The following is a 17,013-nucleotide window of genomic DNA, read 5'->3' on the forward strand; positions in this document are numbered from 1 at the left end:
TAACAAAATATTTAAATATATATAAATTGGCTCATTAACTTTACTGCAGACATGATGCAATGCATGTATTGTGAAGCTGTGATAAAATGTGATATTGAGTGTCTGCTGGTAGAGGTCAACCCAATATTTAAAGAACTGGAACCAGGACTGTGGGCAAGAGAAACTTAATTGGGACATTGCTTCTTAAAAGGGGACTGTTATTGCCAGGATATTATGAAATGTTATTGCTGAGGGTCATGTTTTCTTAGAGCTCTTTGAAAGACGAGTCATCTCTTTGATAAACTGTGTTTATAAACTGACGTAGGTTGATTATATGTCAGTTTACTGATGGCATTGATTCTGCGGACCTGTTTGTACTCAAAATAAAGAAAAGCCTAAAGTCCTTTGCTGCTGTTTGGGCCCATAAAGTGTAAACCTAAACACTGCTTGGGACAGATTTTCTCAGACTCATTGATCATCAAGCATTTACATTAAAACGAGGGCTGTCAAAGTTAACGCGATAATAACATATTAATACAACTCATGATTTTTAGGTTGTAGCGGGCTCAGTTATAAAGCTATCGTGAAGATACTGGCATCACATGAAACTAAAAAAACAAAGGAATTCAAAAGTAGCCAACCATGTGATACTAGCTTGTCGCACAGGAGGCTAAATCGTGCTCCAAACTTCCGCTAAAATTTGGCGAGGAAAAACTGGCATGGCCATTTTCAAGGGGGTGCCTTGACCTCTGACCTCAAGATATGTGAATGAAAATGGGTTCTATGGGTGCCCACGAGTCTCCCCTTTACAGACATGCCCACTTTATGATAATCACATGCAGTTTGGGGCAAGTCATAGTCAAGTCAGCACACTGACACACTGACAGCTGTTGTTGCCTGTTGGGCTGCAGTTTGCCATGTAATGATTTGAGCATATTTTTTTTATGTTAAATGCAGTACCTGTGAGGGTTTATGGACAACATGTGTTATTGTTTTGTGTTGTTAATTGATTTCCAATAATAAATATATACATACATTTGCATAAAAGAAGCATATTTATGTCGATTAGAGTATTAAATACTTGACAAATCTCCCTTTAAGGTACATTTTGAACAGATAGAAAATGTGCAATTCATTTCTGATTAATCACAATTAACTATGGACAATCATGCGATTAATCAAGATTGCATATTTTAATCGATTGACAGCCCCAATCAAAACATAAAATGCAAGCTCAGCTGTATATATTACTGTCAATGTAGAATAAATAATAATAAGGGAACAGGTGAGGCACAGGCTAGTGAAGACGCACAACAGCTGCTCGGCGCCTCCGGACTTCACCTCCAAGCCCCGATGTCGAGTAGCAGGGGGGGGGGCGGACTTTCCATCCCATGTCTGGAGACAAATTGTGTGTTTGTTCTTTTCTGTCAGTGCGCACACACACCAAGCCCCGACAACTAATAGTGTTGATATGAGTTCCCCTTGTACAGAGACAAGCTCTGACTGTTGTATTGAAAAGAGGAGGCTGTGTATGCTGCGATGGCCATGGGGGAGTTTTCGCTTTCATCAACGAGGTCAGCCTCTCAGCAAGAGCTTGTTGCTGCCTAGTAGTTTATCTGCAATACATCACCGGTGATGGATGGGTAATGGAGAAGCCATAGCCTTCTCATTCACAGCACTATATCATTTCTGATAAATCTGCACGCTATCTGTTCATTGGGTTTCAATGATAGGTTTCCGCCATCCATGGCAGCATACTCTAGGTAGAAAGACACACTGGTTTATCCATATCTGGCCTCTCAATTTCCCATTTTTTTTATCAGTCAGAGCACTGACTAATAATGTCTGCACTTCTGAAATGTGTAACTACAAAGACAGATACCCGCTGTGCTGCCGATCGTAATTATTTTTTTATTATTATTTGAATGTTTTAAACATTTGTACTAGTTGGAAAAAAAAAGAATACATTAGCAACAACAAGGGAGTGGTTGCAGTGGGAATTCTTTGTCAAATGTGTATTACAGCTCTGTTTTGTTGGCCAGTGAACAACTTCACAGGGGTAGTTGTAAGTTCAGTGTGTAACCTAAGGGCACTTTGACTGTAGTTGATTTTTTGCCTGTCCAGGGATTTGTGCCAATAACTTTTTTTTCTTCTTTTTTTTCTATCTGCAATAAGAAAACACAATTTGCATTTGCTGTTATGACTCAAATCTTAACTAAAGCACTCTTAAGCCTGCAGTTCTTATGGCATCATATGGAGGGGAAGAATAGCACATTATCCGTACGAGATTGCGAATGTGATCTGTGTTTACTCAAGGGGTAGAAAAAGCAGCTTACCTTTCTCATCCCCCCCTCCACTGTTGTTTTATCAATCCTGCAATCCTGCAATCCTACTGACTTAGCAGCCACACTGTTAAGCACTGAAGGCTGTCATACCATGATAAATATCGTGAATGAAAACGCTGATTACTATCGCGGCGTTTGCTGTTGTTGCTTTCAGCCGAAACAAGGTTATCTCACCTTTTTTATAACACCGCCTCTGGTATCAACTTAATTCCTCTCCTCATCAGGGTCATCATTAAGCCTCATATTGGCCATTACGCAAAGTGTTGTTTATGGTATAATAAGTACAACAGTAGGGCACATTTGGGAACTAGTTATGATATTAGGCGGAGTTCCGGTAGATTAAAACATTAACCCTGAGTACCATTAAGTCTTTTTCGATGGCTTGTTCTTGAGATTTTTGCTGTGTTCAACAAAGGGTAAATAATGATGATTGCTACTCCGACTTCTTAAAAGCTCAAGAGGCGAAGGAGCAGAATTTTCTGCTTTGTGATGAGACAAAAAAAAGTTGGATATTCCCTCTGAGCAGTTTAAGAAAGTTCCTTCTGTTCATGAACCTTTTGTCCTGGGTATGCAGTGATAAGCACACACCATAATAAACTGGGTATGATACTGCTGGCGCTGGCTTATATTCAAATACTGAATCTGTAGTGCAGCAATAGATAGAAGGTAACACAAGATAGCTTGAGGTAATCTGTGTGAAGTATGAGGTATATTCATCCCCCTGCACCAAATAATCCTAGCTGTTTTAAATATAGAATAGATAACTGCTGGTCTGATGGTATTCTGGGGGAAATGATAGACGGCGAAATGGAGGTGAAATGAATGGGGCCCTTAGTTGAACAGGCCTAAATTCATTTCACAGGCCCAGTGCAATGGAGTTATCTGAATCAACTGTCCTCCATGGCTGCCTGAGGGATATTGGAGACGGCTAAGGTCAAATTATAGGGGGGGTGCGGGTTGGGGGGGTGGTTCGACTTGTGTGTGACTGTAGTGGAATTGACTTAAGAGTTCGCAGGAGCCTGACTGTCAGGCATTCTGCTACAGATCTACCGAGATGGGGCACGGAATGGGGGAGAAATCGCAAATCCTGTTGATGTGTACCCGATTCGACTGTTATCAGGCCATAAACGTTATCGGTCGCTATAAGCACCATAGATGCGGGTCAATAGGGGCCTACAATGCGTACTACATTGAAAGTGAAACTTAAAAGCAACATGTTCACGTTGTAAAAGTGAATGAAATGTTGCATTTCAGCACAAACAAAAAGGCTTCTTTATGTTTAGGCAATAAAAACTACAATTTCTTAAAAGACGCTCAAAGTGGGGTCCTAGGCACTCTGTCAGGGGGTCTGCAAAATAATTCACTATAAATTATAAAACTGTGCTGTATCATCAAAAAGTGCATACCTACAGATGGGGACCATTTGCGCCATAAAACAAGCATATTGTTTCCATTACTCTCACCCACGTTAGCTTTTGGCCAATAGAAACTCTGATATGATTGAGACACAGAGCAGTAAGTTCATTACTTTTAAGTTGAAGCCATTACAGAAAGTCAGCTTTAGACTGGTTCATTTAAATATCTGGATTTATTAAGACTATGCCAGTCTTATTATACAATTCATTTTGTGAAAGCTTTTATAAATGCTGTCAAGTTGACTCCAAATGCAATTTGAATAAAATACCCCCCCTCTGTTTAAAGTTATATAAGTGGTATTAATTTCCAATAACATTGCAAATCTCCCCACTGTGGGACTAATACAAGATTATCTAATTCTATCATAACTTAACATGATTTAAATTGAAATGTTTGTCTGCTTATTGAAACTGGTGAAAAGTATTTAGTTTGAAAAGTTTTAGAATACACAGAGTTCCAGTGACATCTAAGAGTACACATGGTAGTAAGCACAATTTGTTTTACAATTATTATGAGGGAGTCTTGGGAAAGTTTCTCCCCTGTAACAATCTAATTGGCGGGTTGTGTGTTAAAGTATCTTCCATAAAAAAAATATATAAAATCATAAAGGTTATATGTATCAGGTATGACTCCTATCTGACATGGACATGACGTGAACTCCCTTTTGAACAGAGCGCCGGCATTAGAAAATAAAGAATGACAGTGAAAAAGGCCAAACCTTGCACGAGACACCCCTTCTCCCTATCAGAGGGAACATTTCCTGCACCCGTCCAGACAGACAGTCTCAGAGCTAAAATGAATGCGATGCTCTCCAGACACTCTCAGGTCGTCTAATGAGACTGTGCTTAAGGTGTAAATTAGTTACACAGCCTCGCTCATCACAGACACCGGAGCGGCAAATCCACTGGGCTGCTCCAGTTCCACCAGACATGATGGAGATCCGTTTCATGAACATCACTCATTAATATGCTAATGGCGGTCATTAATGGTTGATAGCGAAATTAATGGAATTACAGTACTTAGCGGGTCGCGACCAAGAAGAAAGGGACACTGTTTCAGACGTAGAGCATATTTTGAGGAAAAAAAAATAAAGTTCCGGTGAAATGTTGGTTCTGGTGAAGTGTTTTTGTCAAACAAAACACAATCACATAAAGTGGTTTGTAATTATTATGTTTTGCCTGATGTTATGTAAGGAAAGCACTCTTGGAAAGGTTTATAAATAATGTGAATCACTTATCCAATCACATATTTAAGTAGTTTTTAATCTAAAAGTGAAACTTTTATGCTCCCGGGGGCTCCAAACAGGCTGGTTACTCAGCACCATGGACAGCACCCCATCCACAAGCATATCGTCTCTAACAACAACCCACGGAGTTGGAAAGGTATGAATGATAAATGGATTGGAAAGGAAACAACGCTGTCATTTTGCTAATGTAGCACACAGATGGATGAATACACTTAAGGAAATGGTTAAATTAATGACATTTTTCTAACAAGTTGTCACTTTTTTGTGGCAACATCCTGATCAGAATTGACAGTCGAGGAATATAGAACGGAGTATGTGACACACCGATTCTGGCACAAATCTCTGCTGGGACGCGACATAAATCAACTTCAGAACCGCGGACAGCTACAGCACATCACAGCATACTAAATGGACACTGAGATACACCAGGAACTAGGTTAATTAGCACCACACTGAGGCTGCTGTGCCTGTAGAATTCCAAGACCTGATTGCTTTCACAGATTTTAATTTAACGCTGTTTCTGGGTGGTTTCTTTTCTGTTGCCCCAGCAGAATCAGGAGTTAACAAACGGCCCATGGACACCATCCACATTGTACTGTATATGCAGGCTGCTCTCATACAAAGCTCATTAAGGCTATACCCACAAAAACGATTTTTCAATTGGTTGTCTGCAACACTTTAGGACGATTTATCTAGCAACACTTCTCGGATTCTGTGTCAAGTAATGCACGGTAATTCATATATATACCTAACCGTGAACCAGGAACTATAAAGAGCGACAAACACTGTGTATAGGGAGGTCATGGTGGATGGGGTGGACACGATAATAATGCGTTAACACAAATTTGTGTTAACGCCACTGATTTCTTTAACGTATGAACGCAACTTGTGGTTATTAGGTTGAATCTGGCATAGTTTTAAAGTTAGACTGAAGATGGTATAATGTAAAACTAGAAAACCTAAAGGATCCATTGGTAGCATCCATGTCATACTAGCTTGTTGCGAAGGAGGCTAAATAACGCTAAAAAACTCAGGCTAAATTTTGGCGAGGACAAACTGGTTTGGCCATTTTCAAAGGGGTCCCTTGACCTCTGACGTCAAGATATGTGAATGAAAATGGGTTCGAGTCTCCGCCTTACATACATGCCGGATTTATGATAATCACATGGAGTTTTGGGTAAGTCATTGTCAAGTCAGCACACTGACAAGCTGTATGTTGCCTGTTGGGCTTGAGTTTGTTATGATTTGAGCATATTTGTTATGCTAAAAGCAGTACCTGTGAAGGTTCTGGACAATATTTTTCATTGTTTGTATTGTTAATTGATTTCCAATAATAAATATACACATACATTTGCATAAAGCAAGATTACTTGCCCTTTCCCATGTTGATATGAGTATTAAATACTTGACAAATCTCCCTTTTAAGGTACATTTTGAACAGATAAAATGTGTGATTAATGTGCAGTTAATCGGCAGAAATCATGGACAATAATGCGATTAAATATTTAATTTCTAGTAGGTATATGATGCAGCACCCTAACCCTTCACATAAGTTTCAGGCCTCAGTGTTTATCAGTATTCAAAACATGCTTCTGTCACATGAAAATACTAATTGCAACAAGTTTAGCATTTTGCATTTGATATTTAATGTTCACTTTTAGCTACCATGGGCTTAAAGAAACCTACTCACCCAGGAGGGTGCCCACATCACTGGGGAATTTATATTGTATAATTCAGACAAAAAGACAAAAGAATCCCACGCGCTCTGGCGCCGCTGGTTTTGATCCATGCAATCTGAAATGAAATCAGGTACCTTTAGCTGTACAGTTTAACAGCGCTGATCCCTGTTACTATAATGTGTGCTGTCATAGTCATTATGAAAATGCCAGCATCTATTCATTCACTCAGTGGCTATACAGTCTCTCCTGCATGGTGATTTCAGCAGAGCTGCCTTTGCAGTGTGCCACTTAATGACTCATGGTTCATGCATAGGCATGCTCCACAAGACAAAAACCCAAAGAGGATTATGCTCAACACCTCTCCTCTTACTAATGTGACAGCTCAGACAGATAAGGACTTAAATGTTGACGTCCTCTCTGGAGGCACTTCTTTTCTTTTTTTTTTTGGACTGGACCTTTCCAAGCAGTTATGTTATGGGGGGTATATTCAATTACTCCCATTGCATCCTTTTATACATAACTGCGATAACACAGTTGAGCAGATTCTGAGATAAATTCATTTTGTTGATAATTACTCACAGGAGCCAGAAAATGCTGATAAGCTGTTCAAAATTAGACCAGTGTTAGATGCACTCGAGAAAACCTTCCACTCAGCAGTAAGTCCTGAAGAGAGTATTTGGAGAGCCATGGACAATATTGTTGTTATTTTTGGAGAGAATGTTAATTGAAAAAAAAGTTCAGCATGGGGCAGATGGGGAAGGGCTGAGGAGTCAAGAGTGAGAAGCTGAATGAGGGAGGGAGGAGACAGGACAAGAGAGCAGAAATAGAGAAGTGAGAGGCTGAGGAATTAGGAGTGAGGTTCTACCTTTTTTGCATTGCATTGAGCAGTGTTATAATATGTTAAAATATGTGAATACATTAGTTTTAGCAGCATTCAAAATAAATATGATTTTATAGTTTTTACACAATTTATCATTTTTATTCATTGTTTTGGAAATAACATAGTTCTTCAGTTGAAAACTCAACGGCATGCTGTCCAACAAAGCGGACATCTGAAAAACTCCTTGACAAATGTGTGTTTAAAAAAAATGAAAGTCAATATTTTTTTTCCATGCCTAAAGATGAACAAAAAACACCTGGTAAAAAAAAATCCTGACTGAGGTTATCATAATTCATGCATGAAAGGGTTAAAAGAACTATATCAGGGCGTAAGGTTAATGTGTCATTCTGTACCAGAGTTTTCCATTTAAAGGTCCCATATTATAAAAAAGTGAAATTTCCATGTTCTTTTTATTATAAAGCATGTTTAAGTCCTATATATAAATACTGTGAAAGTACCGAAATGCTCAATCCACAGGGAAATACACAGGCCGTATTCAGAAACTCTGCATTTGAAACAAGCTGTCAGGATTTCTGTCCATTTGTGATGTCACAAATATACAATATTTAAACCTTTTACCCAGTTTATTCCTGTTTGCAGTGTATGTGAATGTCATCAGCTGACAGGAAGTACACATGGACCCAAGCTGTTGCCTATAGCAACGCAATTCTGTTGCAATTGCGTCGCAATTCCGTCGAAATACGCTAAAATGGAGCGTTTTCAGACAGAGAGTAAATCCAGGTATCTTCAGGCCAACCATATTAGGAAAATAAAGTTTTTTTTTAACATTAAAGCATGTAAAGATGTTCTAGGGGAACCACAAAATACAAGTATGGACCTGAAAATGAGCATAATATGGGACCTTTAAAGTGAGAAAAGGAGAGAGACTATTACCCAAAAAAAACGCTTGTTATCATTCTCCCCACGTCGCCTATCTTAGTCCACGCTCCTTTGGCAGTTATTACAGAGGGTTACTTGTGTCTTAAACATGTGACTCAGTGAGAGAGAGAGAGGGGAGAACCGGAGGAGAGCTCTGGCAGCCCATAGCTGCCTGTTATTTGCTGCTGGGGCGCCTCTCTACCTACAGTTTCTCTCCATGCAGGATCTGTGCGCTCCATCCACACACAGCGATGCAGAGTAGGCGGGTCAAGAAGAAGAAGGGGGGTTAAAACACAGCGCCCGGGTGGAATTCATAACGGGATATTTTAACCATCTCCGCTGTCCGCATTCCATCGCATCTGGAACCGCTGGAAACAAAATGCGCAAACGCGTCTTTTTTTTTTGTAATCTTCTAATCGACAGCCCCCTTTGCGCTCCTTGAGTCTCTCCTCCTCCTCCTCCTCCTCCTCCTTCTCCTCTCCTCTTGACTACATCTCCTGCTGGATGATTTCATTTTGTAAAGTCATTATCCCCAGAAAAGGTCAAAGCCTCTGCTTCTTCTTCTAGGGAACTGAATAAGTCAAAGTTTCTCACTGGTGTGCGACGGATTGGTCCGGAGGCAGCCAGCCTTCCTTCCTCTCACTTTCACTTCTTTTCGGATCTCCTGAGTGTGTATTTTTCTTTTTTGGAGTGCTGTTTTTTTTTTTTTTCCTCTTCTCCGTGGAGTTGCTATTGAACCCTGACAAAACTGTGAAATGAAATGAGTATCAGCAGTTGAGAGAGAGCCACCGAGATTCAGCAAGAGAGAATGGGAAATACTGAGTTAAACTTTATCTGCTGTTCCAAACCACGGTGAGTTCCTTGACAATTACACATTTATTATGTAGTGTGGATATAAGGTAGAATACTAACCTATACCTGTAGATGTTTTTTCTTATGATTATTATTTTTTCTTTTCTGGGAAATAACAACATACACCAGCAGTGTGTTTCTGACCTGGATATAGCATTCTTAAAATATGCTGTGCTGTGACTGTGTGAAATGCTTTCTGATCTGAGGCCTGACCACAATGCAAAAGCACAAACTCATCATGCAACATATGACTCCCTCCTGCATGCAAACACACACACACACACACACAAACTACCACTTTACACAGTATTGCTTTCCATGCTCTATCAGTGTATATACATGAGCACAAGCAGATTCATCTCCTCCCTTCCTTCCTCACTCCCCGCCTCCTCTCTCCCACATCCCATCTCCCTCCCCCTTCACCCACACTGCCACCCTTTATCTGCCTTTCCAGCAAACATCTCTAATCTATATTCCTTAGGGTGTATTGGCATTCTCGCCCTGTAGAGGATCAGATCTCTAACACCGATGTGTGCACGGAAGCAGGGGGTTCGCCAAATACACCGGCGGAGGCAAGAAAAGCACAGCTCTCGCTCTGGAGCATGGAAGAAAAAAAGTCCCACTGATTTCATAATTACACATTTCACCCTCAAGCGTCACCCTCAAAAGAAGGCACATGAGTCAGGGCAGGCAGCCTTGTGGGATCGTCGGCGGAGGCTCTGATAATGAGCCAAATGCCCTCGAAGAAAACACACAACCGTTTTTAAATGCAATCATACCAGTCCAAGGGCAGGCTGGCATAGGTGTTATTTTTTTAGTATTTAACTTAATATTATTATCTTAGAGCATCTCTGCAGTGGCAGCTTGGAAGGCAGTTTTGTAGTTGAGCTTTATGGTGGAAGGAAAAGCCAGTGAATCACTGCTGTAATTCTCATTGCCACTTGCCAGTGTTAGGCAGAAGTGCCAAAGCTCTGGGACTTTTTATAGGGCCACAACAGGGCCACTGTTCAGCGGTGTCCTCATCTATCCTGGGAGACTGGTGAACCCGACCGTGTCCAGGCCTGAAAGGCACACTGTCTCCTCCCATGAAAAGAGCGATTTCTCTCCTTGTGTCGCTCACCTGCCCCCCACAAAAAAAGAAACACCAACCTCGACAAATGCAACATTTTCTCATTGTTAGGATGTCCAGCCAGGCTAGATGTCTACTTTTGTGTTTTGTTTGTCAAGGTGTTGATGAAAAAAAAACAGCTGCCTGTGATGATGGGCATATACTTGAGAGGAGACAAATTGAGCTTGAAAAAGCACTTTCACACGGCAACTGTGACTGAGCAGAGAGACATCTACAGGCTTCTAGACTAATGCCAACAGGAGGAATTACATGCCAGAGAGGGCTCCTTGTTCTTACAGTTTAGTGTTGGTTGCCTGATAGGACCGGATGAGGCATCATCCGTAGGTGTGACGGCTGAGGAAGAGAATGGGAGAGGGAGGGAGGGAAACGAAAGGAAATCTGCCACCAACCCCCCCCCCCCCCCTCGTCACTGTAAACACACCACAAGGGAATAAAAAGACTCCGGAGTAAATGCAGCTTCAGTTTGATGCAAAATGTTTTTTCCATTGCTAAGCTTTGGGTAGGTGGAATAAGCTAACAAGTGTTGGACTTAATGAATGAGGGCTCTCGCTGTATGAAACACCACTGCAGTATATTTGATCATAACATATTTTTTTCCGCTGGGAAGCGGGAGTTGGAAGAGACAGGTAAAAATGAAGTCTGGAATAAGGAGATAAGGGGTTGAAAGAAAAGAAGGAAGAAAGAAATGAGGATGAAAAGCCGAAAATGTTTAACTATGCAGATTTTGGTGGTATTTCGGGGTCAAGTTTTGCCAGGATCCACTCAATATCCACAGCCCATTATTTTATGATAATGAGCAAACCGACGAGTTTGACTTCAATCTAAACTGATGGAGAGAAGAGAGCGTTTTTGGAGGGAGAGAGTGAAAAACAGTAGGAAAGATGAGACGGTGAGAGTAAAGCAAAAAGAGTAGAAAATCGTGGGAAAAAATGTCTCATTGAGGGATTTGAGACTGACAAGGGCGTCAAAATAGAATCTCTCAGATTAAGTGCGACTGTTACGTTAAACTGAAATCTCTCTCTGAGGCAGCTGGTAATTGAATGTCGAGTCTGAACATATTCTGTAAAAGCACACACACACTACAGCAAATGTGTAGTCAGTCAAAAAAATACTCAAAATTAACACTCAATTGAATACCATATTGTACAAATCAAGTGCAGACTAATCACAAAAACATGCGTCGGGCATTTAACGAAGCAAAACCATACACTAGACATGACAAAAATGCCACCCCATTTAAATTAACTTCACATAACTCATCCCTTATATTAAGCAAAGCATTGTCACAACAAATCACAGTTAAATCTGCATTCAAAAGGGACTTTTGAGCTTGTATTTTCGACGCGAAAAGCCTGGGATCAGTGGGTTTAAGTCGTGAGGACACTCGAACAGTCCCTTTCAGAAAATGGTTAATAACGTTGTGTTCCTTATTGTATTATACGCCATGAAAAGTGCAAAAGGTTGAGCTCAAAACAAGATGAATGAATCATTTCATCTCCTAGATCACCTCTTCTTCTCTAGTGAAAGGTAAGAAGTAAGGATGGCATAGAAATATGTATAATTTGCTCCATTTGTTCGTATTCGAGAGGCCAGAGTAGCAGTTGAAGTCACAAGCAAAGATGAAGAAAGAAAAAGCCGGTTAGAAGAGTGTGGAATTTAAGTGCCACCTTTGTCCCTGTTTGCACAAGGCCACCAGCAGAAGAGGTCTATTTGTGTTTTACTGTGATTTATAGAAGCCTCATTCACTGTATGTACTTGGCCGCTCTGTGATATGCAGCCATATAAAAGCCTGCAAGTGAGAAGTTTACAGTCTAGGTGGCGATTATTAAGGTGACTTTTCCCCTGCTTTGCTTTTCGACTTGAGCTTTTTATGTATAATAGCTTATAATGATTTGCTGTAACACCTTTGCAGTTTAAAAAATGTTACTTTTTTGGATATTTTCATAATGATGCATTTTCTTTTGATGGGGGTGACTGCTGGGCTCATTGCTATCCATCTTCTATAATGAATTGTCACTTTATAAAAAAAAAGGAGGGTTTGCTCCTGTGTTTGTCAGTTTATTGCTCCCGCCCCGGCCAAATTTCTATCTTGCTTTTGTGAGAGGAATGATTTGTTGGCCCGATCTGTTTCCATGCTGGCCTAGAAGATGTCTGTTGGAGAGTTTCTCCGCCTTAATAAGCTACTGACTTATTTTGCAAATAATAGCAGTAGAAAGATTAAATTGGATTTTTACAAAGACACAGTTTCTGATGTGACGTACAGTACGATTATGTTCCTTAAATAGAACTGCACACTCTATAACAAACAGTGCCACTGATGCAACGTGGGAATTCACAGTGGTACAAACACTGGCCAGTTTATCTGCATTCTGGCCGCCATGTTGATCAGCTGCTATGCATAGACTGTATATAAGAAGTGGGAGTAGTCATTGTGACGTCACCCATTGGTTTGTGGACTATGGTTTTGAAGCCACGAGTTCGGCATTCTATCCATCGTCATCTTGGTTTTTGGCCATCGCCTTGTTTTTTTGCAACCAGAAGTGACATGAAAGGGTGGATATAAGTACAAGCGAACGCTGAATAAGACATTTTTAGGGGACCAAAATGTTACAATTGACATTCATGAACTGAAAACACACTGTGAAAGGTTTAAAAGACAACTCCCAGACCGGACAACGCCGTGGTAGCGACCTTTCAATCCCAAGGTAGCCACGCCCTAAAGCATACCCTGCTTTATGGTCTATTTGACTCCAAATTGGACCATACTTTCCTAAATGAACATCATGCTGCATTGAAGAAGACTTGAAACTAGCGATTGAGACCATAAACTCATATTTACAATATTTACTGAGGTAATATATCAAGTGAGAAGTAATTTTCTCATAGACTTCTATACAATCAGACTTATTTTTGCAACCAGAGGAGTCACCCCCTGCTGGATATTAGAAAGAATACAGGTTTAAGGCATTTACGCAGCAGCTTCACTTTTCAGACCTGGAGGTCGCCCCTTGTTGCTGTCAAGAAAACAGACAGTTTGGACTGTTTTGGACGTCTTTCTAACAGTAGCAACCAAAATAGGAGCAAACAGATCTTCAAGCACATAACCTAGAAGTCTTCTTATATTTGACATTGTTTTATCAGCTTGATATTTTATGACTTTCACTAATTTTATGAGAATTGCTTATTAACATGATTTGGATGACAGATGACATGTTCCAGAAACCAGCTACATAAAATTACTTCTGTTTGGGGCCACAGAGACTCCAGCTGGAAAACAAGGATAGATATAAATGGATTTTCATATGCTCTATAACCATGATTGATGTTGGCAGTACTTTTTTTCACACATCAATTTCAATTGTAATAGCAATTTTCATTTCTGTTATCTGAGTTTCTTTTAAGTATTTATTCGTAAGAGTTCTAACATGGAGTTAGAACTCTCTGCCGGCCTAAAAGATCAGACATGTCAGTATTTAGGATAGCATACCGTACATTTCTTTATCTGTCAATTATATTTGGCAAGCAAAATTAATATAAAACTGCTGAGGGATAGCCCATGCAACACAAGACACATGAATTATTATCGTATTCACTGTAATACAAGTAGGGTCATTTCTTCTATGCTTCTATGAGCTTTATCTGTGCATTCCGAAACCATTACAAATCACTGTTGAAAAAGTATTCTGTTTTATGATATGACAACATTATGATTAGGGACTGGTTAGACACAAAAACAACTTGGTTAGGTTTATGAAAATATTGTGGTTTAGGTTAAACTAACATTGTCACCTAACTTCCTCCTTTGTTTCCGACATACAGCTACCAGAGAGTTTTAGTCACTTGAACGTCAATCTCGGAACCCATTGGCTATCGGTCTGATGACGTTTTAGCTTCTGGGAGCAAAGGCCAACATTTTGGGGGTTCCGGTATAGTGGATATCTCGGACAAAAGTTCCTCCTCTGTGCGTAGATCAATTGTTTACAGTCTGATTAGCAACTTGAGATGCGAGAATGTAGTTGGAGTTGAGCGACGACGTCTAGGACCAGATTTTTTCACAAGTAGCCAGTTTACATGCAAATTTTAAGGTAATAAAAAGGCCAATGCATTCCACCTCTTTTTTGCTGTCCACATTGACTGTTTACCTGCATACAGCCAAAGTTCGCTCGAACGTGATTGGTCAATACAACCAACAACACTTCCATTACCAAAATCTTGTTCTGTTGCCCTCAGATTACTTGAACATAAACACATGTCGTTTCAGGGCACTTGCTGACACTTCTTGATTGTCTCGTCTCTCTGCGAATGTGCAAGCCCAGTTTGTGGCAAAGAGAACAGAAACCACTTAAATAAATTGTTACATGTTGAGTTTTAATAAGGTCAGAAGAAAAGAAAAAAAACATAAGGTGAAAAGTTAGATAATTTGGCAAGCTTTTTAATTAAGAAAGCTACAGTTTGTATTGTCTTCCTATTGAAAATATGTCTAAACATACAGTATTTCCATATACGGTAGTCTACAGCATTATAGCAGCAGCCAATGTAAATAATAATTGTAAATATGTTTTCTTTGTTGTGTGGCTTCAATAAAACTTATTTACATACAAAGAGGATTATGAGAGATAAAAAAAATATTGCAGCCAAAATGCAAATCATCCTAGTTTAAGTCAGACTTTACAGTGATTAAAGCAAGAAGTATTAAAAAAAAAAAAAAAAAAGTTAATATGCTTGAAATTATGGTTCCTGGTGTCCACTTACTAAAGCTCAATTTAGACTTGAAGACCATAGTATTTTAATTTTTTTTGGAGATTAGATCTACAACATCTCCGAGATGCTCAAAAGTAAATCCAGCAGTCCACAAAACAACACCCACACACACCAACACTGTATACACACTTTCATTTGACCTTCCCAGCAGCAACCTAACGCTGTCGTTCATGTACTATTGCTTCTTCATGTGTGACGCTTATATATGCATGTTTGTACATCGGTACATGTGTGCGTTCGTGATTGTGCGTGTAAGCGCTTACAAAAAGACATTTTTCTGTCTTTGATGTCTTCTTCCGAGGACACCGCGGGAGCTCATCCTTTGTATTTGTTTGTAAGACAGCCGGATGAGTGCAACTGGCAGTCATATTATAATTTTCACAAAGGCGGTGTTTTACCCGTGGCGCTGGTATGAGAGGTATTGTTGACAGTTGTAGGAGGGAAGATAACTGGGTTAATTAGGGCCAAAAACCTCATTAGTCAGCACGGAGGGGAAGATGTAAAGTTTATCAGTTCCTGTTTCCCTACTTTGAGGATGGTTTTGGGGTTGGCTCGCAGACAAGTTACAAAGTGGATCTTAATTCCAATGTAGTGTTTTAATCCCCTCCCTCCCCCCCCCCCCACCTCTGCAAAGTGTGCACCTTACCTCCATCTCTACCATCATTTTCCTCCAAACGTGTTCAAAGATATCACAAAAAGAGACTCATTTCAATTTGCATTCTCACATTGCCAACAAAAAGGATCTACTGCGGTGAGTGTTCCAATCACAGATATGCACTGCAAGAAACCAATCACACATGCATCCATCTACACACACACACACACACACATACACGAGAATGAGGTAGGTGACCGTTACAGCTCTGGCATCCCACAATAAGCGAGCAGATGTTTAGGGTCTGAATGCTCCATTTTGTCCCGGTCTCCAATGAAAACGGCTGCTGAAATCCTTCAAGAAAGATTAGGCTTGGGGGTTCCCACATCTCATCAAGCTTACTGTATATCCTCCAAAAGACAGGGTGAGAGTCAGGATCCAACACTGCAGTCAGTAGCCAGTATAACTCCGGAGGGAACGTGTGATTCTGGCAGCCGCACCAAGTTAACAGGAAGTGCTGCAGAACGGCCTTTGAGATGTGTTCTGAAATTTTTGTGAAGACGGTTAAATCTTTTCATCTCCAATGCCACAGATTAGCAGAGAAGGCCAATAAAATGAGCTTGTTTCTGATGTTTCTCTTTAACAAAATCAATGGCGATATTAACTCAAAGTGGCAATTTGGTTAATTTAGCTCAAGAAGTCTGTGAATCAATCACATCGTTTCTTGAATAATGTCAAGAATATCGGCAATCATGGCGTCTATGAAATTATCTCATTCACTGAATGAATGACACATTTGCAAACATTGTATTTAACTCCAGAGGCTGCCGATTCATAAGATTTCAACTCCAGTATCAGTTGAGGACCCAACATTAAAAAAACATCCTTCTTGATCGTTCAGAGAAAAAAGTGGAAAAACAAAGAGTTGTCATTTCACGCAGAGCTTCCAAACAGCCGCAGGACATGCCAGGCCCACACTGTGGACGTCATACCTTAATGTAACCACCAGTAGCGCTCGTAATGAAAAACACGCCTTTGATTCACTGTCTCATCATGCCTCAGGGAAGCACATTTCAAGATATGACTAAGTTATGAGCATATTCCTTTTTTGCTTGACTGGTGGTCTTCCAACACGGACTCCTGTTTTTCAATCTCAAGTTGGTTTGGTTCCTTGAATAAATGTATTTTGTTAAGTTGTCCGAATCTCATAGATATTACCGAGTCATACTGGGTCAAGTAGAAAATCGCTTAT

General features: G+C 40.2%; 1 protein-coding gene across 1 annotated transcript in view; it reads left to right on the plus strand.

The window, feature by feature from the left end:
* The first annotated feature begins 8,558 nt into the window (after window positions 1-8,558).
* The window catches only part of LOC119488851 (BMP/retinoic acid-inducible neural-specific protein 3-like), a 61,096-nt gene continuing 52,641 nt past the window's right edge, over window positions 8,559-17,013 (plus strand). The window contains exon 1 of the mRNA XM_037770806.1: window positions 8,559-9,276. The gene's annotated coding sequence lies outside the window, so the exon portion shown is untranslated. The remainder of the gene's footprint in view (window positions 9,277-17,013) is intronic.

Source organism: Sebastes umbrosus, chromosome 5 (genome assembly GCF_015220745.1).
Source record: "Sebastes umbrosus isolate fSebUmb1 chromosome 5, fSebUmb1.pri, whole genome shotgun sequence".
In the NCBI taxonomy this organism is placed as follows: Eukaryota; Metazoa; Chordata; class Actinopteri; order Perciformes; family Sebastidae; genus Sebastes; species Sebastes umbrosus.